The following is an 8,453-nucleotide window of genomic DNA, read 5'->3' on the forward strand; positions in this document are numbered from 1 at the left end:
GGTTATCACGCGGATGCAGCTCTGAAACAGCTCGCAATGCACGCAGTGATGTGCCGTCCGCATCCCGGAGCGGCGTGCGGGGCCGGTATCTAGTGTGAAGATCGCCTTCGTCGCTTGCGTGCTCTGTTCTGCCGTCGTCCCCGTGCTATCAGGTTAGTGTTGTTCTAAATGTATGCACAAGTGTAGTGAAACAGTCTTTCTCACAGGCCAGGGGTTAATTTTCGTGTTCCCTCTTTAATTTACTAGCACTCGCTTACCTGGATTCTAGCAGAATTACTAGTGCTTCGCTCGAAAGAGTGGAGCGTATAACTGAGCCAGAACCCTTTTGTTTTGCTGCAACGCACACAGCTATCTTACAGTTTATTTTTTAAGTTTTGTTTTTTATCTTAATGTTCCAAATTCCAAATTATTTATTTGTTAAACATAGGTATGTACAACAGGTCTTAAATGTATAATATAGTATCACAATGTTTCGCCACATGGCACACAAATAGCTACAGAGCCGTAGCGTGAAATTATAAACTAGTCTTAATAAAATATACACAACACAACAAATTAAAAGGAAATGAAATCTCCTGAGTCAGACAAAAAATCTTGAATAGAATAATATGCTTTACTTACTAGGAAATCATATAACATTTTTTTAAATTTCTTTAAATCATCAATTACCAAAATTTGTTTTGGTAGCTTATTATAAATTTTTGGTGCCATTCCAAAAAAGCTTTTTGCTAGTAACGCTGTTTTACATGATCTAGATTGTATTCTATTTTGATGGCGATAACTTATGAAATAAGAGAATTGGTCAGGGTTATACTTAACATATAATGCGACTTCATATATATAGAGACAGGGAAGCGTGAGAATATTTAGCTTAATAAAGTAGGGTTTACATGATTCCATGTTTTGTATACCGCATACTGATCGTAAACACTTTTTTTGAGCTCTGAAAACTAATTCTCTATCAGTACAATTACCCCAGAATATAACCCTTAATGTGTTGCTTTTTCTATCTCTTTTGTTTCTTTTTAGGGCTCCGTACCTCAAAAGGAATAAACGGAACTCTTATAGAATCACTCGTGCGTCTGTCTGTTTATAAAATCATGGTTGTACCAGCATTTAATTATTACTTGTCTTTGCTAGGAAATCTACAGAGAGGAGTCGAAAATGCAGAAATGACAGCTCGCACACAAATGCCTAAAGCTCTGAAGCTTGTAAGCTGCTTAGAAAGTCGCCCAAAACATATTGGCATAGTGTTATGGAGCCCGTCTGCAAAAAGGTAAGAAACTTGTGATATTAACTTCTAATATTTTCACATCTTTATTTGATTCAGATATTTCTATTTAGATGTAACCGCCAGTAGAGACGTGATGTCTCATTAGATGTAACCCAATGAAAGATTTCTCTTATTAGAACTCCTATATGACTAGTGCTGCAGACTGTTATGGGATGCCTGCAATTTTTAATTATAAACCGACACATGGAGCCGAGGTTTTCTTAAGAGACGCAAGGGGTACCTACTTAAAACGTGTACAATTTCTAATGGGCAAGCTATGTGCATGTGGCACCCTTGGAGTTGCAAATATACATAGGCTTTGGTAACTACTTACTATCAGCAAAGATAGATATAACTCCGTAATAGATGGATACAGTCTAAGAAAAAAACGTGCCTCGAAAATCAAGAAAATTTGATTCTCGTTCAGGGCGCTACTGAATTTACTGGGGTTACAAAATTTACTATGACAGTACCGCTCTAGTATAAGTTACTCTATGCTATCAGGAAGGACGGGATGTAACACCTTCCTTTAATCTATGATCAGCGTGTGGTGCTGTGTTTGATGATTTTATTTATAGTTAGGTTCATATTAGCTAGAGTGAGGATTTCTATGGCAACATTAAAAATAATAGAGATAATTCAAGCAAATGAAAGAGAGAGAGAGAGAGAAAATTTATTTAACATCACAAAACATTATTAAACATCTTGAAAAATATGTACCTACTTAATAGTTTACAACTTTACATACTAAATTGCACTGTCTTCACAATCGATTGACTCGCACATATTGTATACTATTGTAATTTTTATGATGTCACAGTAATAGCTGGTCTTATGTCTCTGACGAAAGAGTGTTAGGAGTTTTCCAACTTCTTTCATTAATCAACACTATGATCTATGATAGTACTGCCTATTCTGATAAACTGTAAACTCAATTTTTGGGGTTCCGTACCTCAAAAGGAAAAAACGGAACCCTTATAGGACCACTTTGTTGTCCGTCTGTCCGTCCGTCCGTCCGTCCGTCTGTCTGTCAAGACCCTCTATCTTACGTTTTTTGATAATTTTATTTTTAGTTTTAATCGTGTGTCGATAGATGGCAGTGAATTTACTGTGACTACAAAATTTACTATGACAGTAACCGCTCTATCCTATTATATCCTCTTCGGTATGAGGTGTTTTTAGTAAAATTTTACACGCTTTTATTAACCCCCGCCGTCGCAAGAAAGTGCTATAAGTTTGACCGCTATGTCGTGTGTGTGTGTGTGTGTGTGTGTGTGTGTGTGTGTGTGTGTGTGTGTGTGTGTGTGTGTGTGTGTGTGTGTGCGTGCGTGCGTGCGCGTGTGTGTGTGTGTGTGGGTGTGCGTGTGCGTGAGTGTGTGCGCGTGCGTGTGTGTGCGCGTGCGTGCGTGCGTGCGTGTGTGTGTGTGTGGCTGACTGTGAGGCCGTCGCTCTTAAACGGTTTAAGCTAGTTGATTTTATGTGCAACGCTGACTTTGCACATAGCCCATATTAACACGCTTACAGTAGTCAAAATATTTTAACGACAAGTTTACCACCGAAAAAGTATAACTACTACTCTTATTAAGGTTCCATAGCCAAAATGGTAAAAACTTTCTGTACATCCGTCTGTTTGTCCGTCAGTATGTCACAGCTATTTTGCTCACAAACTATCAATTATGTTAAAATAATATTTTAATGAAGATAGGTGCCACTTCACAAAACAAAACGGTTTTTAGGGTTCCGTACCCAAAGGGTAAAAACGGGACCCTATTACTAAGACTCCGCTGTCTGTCTGTCTGTCCGTCCGTCTGTAAACTGGCGTTATCTCATGAACCGTGATAGTTAGACAGCTGAAATTTTCACAGATGATGTATTTCTGTTGCCGCTATGGCAAAAAATACTAAAAACAGAGTAAAATAAATATTTAAGTGGGGCTTCCATACAACAAACGTGATTTTTTTGCTGTTTTTTTTTCGTAATGGTACGGAACCCTTCATGCGCGAGTCCGACTCGCACTTGGCCGGTTTTTTATAGAGTGTGGAAGGTGCATGGAGCAAGCATTTCATTTATTCTTAGTTAGGCATATACATATTATATTGGTTTGAGTGAGGATTCCTTAGCAATTATTAGATTATTAGTATTTGGTCCTGTGAAGGACTGATGATGGAGACCAATGGTAGCCATACAGGGACTGTGTGATGAAACAACACAACCTTATTGAGGTTTGGCTTTTAGAACTGTTGTTCACTAATATATATGACTTCAGAAGAACAGACGTAACAAATAGATGAATCATGAACCTATCACATAAACTTCAGTAGGGTGTAGCATTTAATTTTCAGGGTTCCGTACCGAAAGGGTGAAAACGGAACCCTATTACTAAGACTCCACTCGTCTGTCCGTCTTGTCTGTCTAACTGTCACCAGGCTGTATCTCATGAACCGTGATAGCTAGACTGTTGTATTTCTGTTGCCGCTATAACAACAAATACTAAAAAGTACGGAACCCTCGGTGGGCGAGGCCGACTCGCACTTGTTCAGTTTTTTTGTTAAATATTACAAGTCTTTTGTAAACCCCCGAAGCAAAAAGAGGGGTGTTATACTTTTACCGTGTTTGTCTGTAACACCGTGTCTCTTAAACGGGCAAACCGATCGGACGCAGATAATTTAGCACTTGTTCTTCGACATGTTTCATCAAAATATTCTTTATTGCACACTTCGACACAAGAAAATAATACAGATAATACAGTAACTCAAGCAGAGGTATTAAACAACAGGTGGTCTTATCGTTAAAAAGCTTTTATTAGGTTAGTCCAACGACGTGTAAAGCCGCTCATACCCTCCAGAATTCAGGGTATCCAAAGAAATCCATTATTATCGGCCGCCTTGCCTCCGACTGCCTACAAGAGTGAACGTGGAGTCGTCGCCGCACCGCATCTTCCGCTACTCACCGGCGGCTGGTTCAAGAACTCTACGATCCTGCAGGCTCCTGATATAAAACTGTCCTTCTCAGGACAAATACAACTGCCCTTTTCAGGGCAACAGAAAAACTGTTCTTTTCAGAACAAATGTCACTGTTTCTATGACGACCCAGCTTCAAGTGTTCTTTTCAGAACACTTGGTTCCTGTTTCTATGTTTATACACAGATCAATCGATGCCTCTTTTTAGCGATAACACCGTTTGGTGCCTCTACCAAAATTGTTTATGTTTTTATACATGTATTGTAAACTGTGTGCAATAAAGAGTATCGTGTTGAACCACTTGTACCCTCGTATATATTAAGTTAATGTAATACTAGGAATCATGATATTTTAATAAAAAAGTATATGTCAGTTTATTCTGATACTTGTACTTGTGTCGCATTCTTGTTCCCCATGCGCTGACCGTGAGGCTCGCGATGTGTGTGATCGTGTAAGCGATGTCCCGCTCGCATCCCGGAGCGGCGTGCGGACCCGCGTCCAATGTGAAGATCGCCCACGTCGCCTGCACGCTCTGCTCTGCACTCGACACCATGCTGACAGGTTAGTGTTGTTCTATATTTATGCACAGATGTACTGAAACAGTTTTGCTCATTTCTTTTTTTCGCATTAAGTCCGCCATTTGTATATTATTTATGTATTTTGTGCTATGAAGTTTAAATAAATAAATTATCTCAGCAAATTTACACTGCCTTATTGGGGTTCTCAAACGGAATGGCATACGAAGGAAGTACATCAAGTCTTCGCTACGCTACGCCCTGCTCCGCTGCTTACCGGTTCAGGAACTACGATGCTGCAGGCTCCAGATATAAAACTGTCCTTCTCAGGACAAATACAACTGCCCTTTTCAGGGCAACAGAAAAACTGTTCTTTTCAGAACACTTGTTTCCTGTTTCTATGACGACAACGCAAAAATGTTCTTTTCAGAACAACTGTCACTGTTTCTATGTGTATACACTTCAATCAGTCTATGTATTGATTTGTTTAGTCTCCATTGCACAATATAGCAGAAATGGCGGACTTAAGGCATTCTATACTAGTCAACCAATGGGCTAAAACAAAAAGAAAGCAGGTCCTGGGTCTTTTAAATTAAATTGTAAACAAGACAAGTATAATATTTAGTAATATCACGGCTGGTCTGATATATCGCTAATAATAGAATGTTACAAGTTGACCAAGGACCTCTATCATTAATAAACCCCTCAAGATGCTTCTGCTCATTCAAATAAATAACCCTTATGTATATTTTTATCCTACTGTCTCCTGTCCAAACATATTATAAGTCTCTCTATTTAGAATCTATTTGTGAATTTTTTTGTATGAATACTTATACTTGTGTTATGTTCTTGGTTCCCATGCGCTGGTCGTGATGCTCGCGGCGGCTACTGCGGTTATCACGCGGATGCAGCTCTGAAACAGCTCGCAATGCACGCAGTGATGTGCCGTCCGCATCCCGGAGCGGCGTGCGGGGCCGGTATCTAGTGTGAAGATCGCCTTCGTCGCTTGCGTGCTCTGTTCTGCCGTCGTCCCCGTGCTATCAGGTTAGTGTTGTTCTAATGTATGCACAAGTGTAGTGAAACAGTCTTTCTCACAGGCCAGGGGTTAATTTTCGTGTTCCCTCTTTAATTTACTAGCACTCGCTTACCTGGATTCTAGCAGAATTACTAGTGCTTCGCTCGAAAGAGTGGAGCGTATAACTGAGCCAGAACCCTTTTGTTTTGCTGCAACGCACACAGCTATCTTACAGTTTATTTTTTAAGTATTGTTTTTTATCTTAATGTTGCTTTTTCTATCTCTTTTGTTTCTTTTTAGGGCTCCGTACCTCAAAAGGAATAAACGGAACTCTTATAGAATCACTCGTGCGTCTGTCTGTTTATAAAATCATGGTTGTACCAGCATTTAATTATTACTTGTCTTTGCTAGGAAATCTACAGAGAGGAGTCGAAAATGCAGAAATGACAGCTCGCACACAAATGCCTAAAGCTCTGAAGCTTGTAAGCTGCTTAGAAAGTCGCCCAAAACATATTGGCATAGAGTTATGGAGCCCGTCTGCAAAAAGGTAAGAAACTTGTGATATTAACTTCTAATATTTTCACATCTTTATTTGATTCAGATATTTCTATTTAGATGTAACTGCCAGTAGAGAGGTGATGTCTCATTAGATGTAACCCAATGAAAGATTTCTCTCATTAGAACTCCTATATGACTAGTGCTGCAGACTGTTATGGGATGCCTGCAATTTTTAATTATAAACCGACACATGGAGCCGAGGTTTTCTTAAGAGACGCAAGGGGTACCTACTTAAAACGTGTACAATTTGTAATGGGCAGGCTATGTGCATGTGGCACCCTTGGAGTTGCAAATATACATAGGCTTTGGTAACTACTTACTATCAGCAAAGATAGATACAACTCCGTAATAGATGGATACAGTCTAAGGAAAAAACGTGCCTCGAAAATCAAGAAAATTTGATTCTCGTTCAGAGGGCGCTACTAGCTTTAGCCTACTGTCGTATAGATGGCGTTGACGGTTTCGTTTGTTATTTAACAATTTAAACGCATATCAGTGAAAGAACATGGGTCAAAATCATAAAAATAATTAATGCAAATAAAAAAAATCATTTACATTTGATGACTGACAGAGTGAGATGGGGAGAGAGGAAACCCGAACAAATTAGTTTATATTTTGAGATTTGTCAGAAGGGACTTAGTAACATTGATTTCCCGTGCGAATTTAGGAAGTGCTCTGATAGTCATTGTTGTGAGGCTGGTCACAAAAAACTTATTGATAATCTATATATAAATATAATCAATATTCTATGCGATGCCGCCACCACGAGTCATTCACAAAAACGTTCGCAAAAAAGGAAAACTGTAATTGGTTGGAACGAACATGTAAGTGAGGCCCACAGGGAGGCCCGGGAAAAGTTTGGATTGTGGAATTGGTATGGGAGACCGGAGTCAGGTTATTATTATGATGAGATGCAGAGAAGCCGAAGTATTTTTAAAGCGAAGCTAAAATGGTGTCAAAAACACGCTGACCAGATAAGAATGGATATCCTTGCATCTCATCATTCTAAGCGTGATTTTCGTGGGTTCTGGAAAGCCACGAGGAACCTAAACAGTAAACCTGGCCTTCCTGAGAGCATTGAGGGCATTATTGATCATAGGTGTATAGCCAGTTTATTTCAAAAACAGTTTACTGTGGCGTCACCCTTAAAGTTGACGTGTTCATTACTGGAGGATGAGTTGAGTGACCAGGAGATTAAAATTAGATTTACGGCTAAAGATGTTGCGACGGTATTAAAATCTATGTCGCGTGGAAAATCTCCTGGTCACGATGGCCTCAGTATTGAACACCTGAGGAATGCAGGCCCTCACTTGCCGAGGGTACTCGCTATGTTGTACAACCTCTGCATTAGTCACGCGTACTTACCCGAGGCAATGATGAGGACTGTGGTAGTACCAATTGTCAAGGATAAGGGTGGTGATGTCAGTGATAAAACCAATTACAGACCGATCTCGCTAGCGACAGTGGTAGCTAAAGTGCTGGACAGTCTTCTTGGTACACAATTGGACAAGTACCTTGATATACATCAAAATCAATTCGGCTTCAGGCCTGGACTCTCTACGGAAACTGCCATATTGTGTCTTAAGGAGACTGTCAGGCACTATACAGAGAGAGGCACGTGTATTTATGCATGCTTTCTTGATTTATCGAAGGCGTTTGACCTCGTCAACTACGACGTCCTCTGGCGGAAGTTAGAGAACACGAAAATGCCGGTTGAGCTTCGTAGAATGTTTGAATACTGGTACCTTAACCAGAGGAATGTAGTACGATGGTCGAGCGCTTATTCGGAGCCATACAGGTTGGAGTGTGGCGTGAGGCAGGGAGGGGTGACCTCGCCCAAGCTCTTTAACCTGTATATAAATGCACTTGTGGAGGAGCTCAGCAGCACTACTGTCGGATGCCACATTGGCGATACTTGTCTGAATAATATAAGCTATGCAGACGACATGGTGCTGCTGAGTGCCTCTCCTTGTGGCCTGGCGAAGCTAATAAGCATATGTGAGAGATATGCACTCAGTCACGGTTTGACGTATAATGTCAAAAAGAGTGAATGCATGGTCTTTCAAGTTAGAGGTAAAGAACTACCACCAGTGCCACCTATTAAGTTAAGCGGAACTCCACTGAATAGGGTG

At 40.2% G+C, this 8,453-nt stretch overlaps 1 long non-coding RNA gene across 1 annotated transcript; it reads left to right on the forward strand.

Annotated features, from left to right (window-relative positions):
- Positions 1 to 4,641: 4,641 nt before the first annotated feature.
- On the forward strand, positions 4,642 to 6,513 carry LOC134752357 (uncharacterized). Its single transcript, XR_010128754.1, has 3 exons — positions 4,642 to 4,794; positions 5,660 to 5,792; positions 6,175 to 6,513. It is a non-coding gene; the product is annotated as an uncharacterized LOC134752357 (long non-coding RNA).
- The last annotated feature ends 1,940 nt before the right edge of the window (positions 6,514 to 8,453 follow it).

This window comes from Cydia strobilella, chromosome 24 (assembly GCF_947568885.1).
Source record: "Cydia strobilella chromosome 24, ilCydStro3.1, whole genome shotgun sequence".
Taxonomy (NCBI): domain Eukaryota; kingdom Metazoa; phylum Arthropoda; class Insecta; order Lepidoptera; family Tortricidae; genus Cydia; species Cydia strobilella.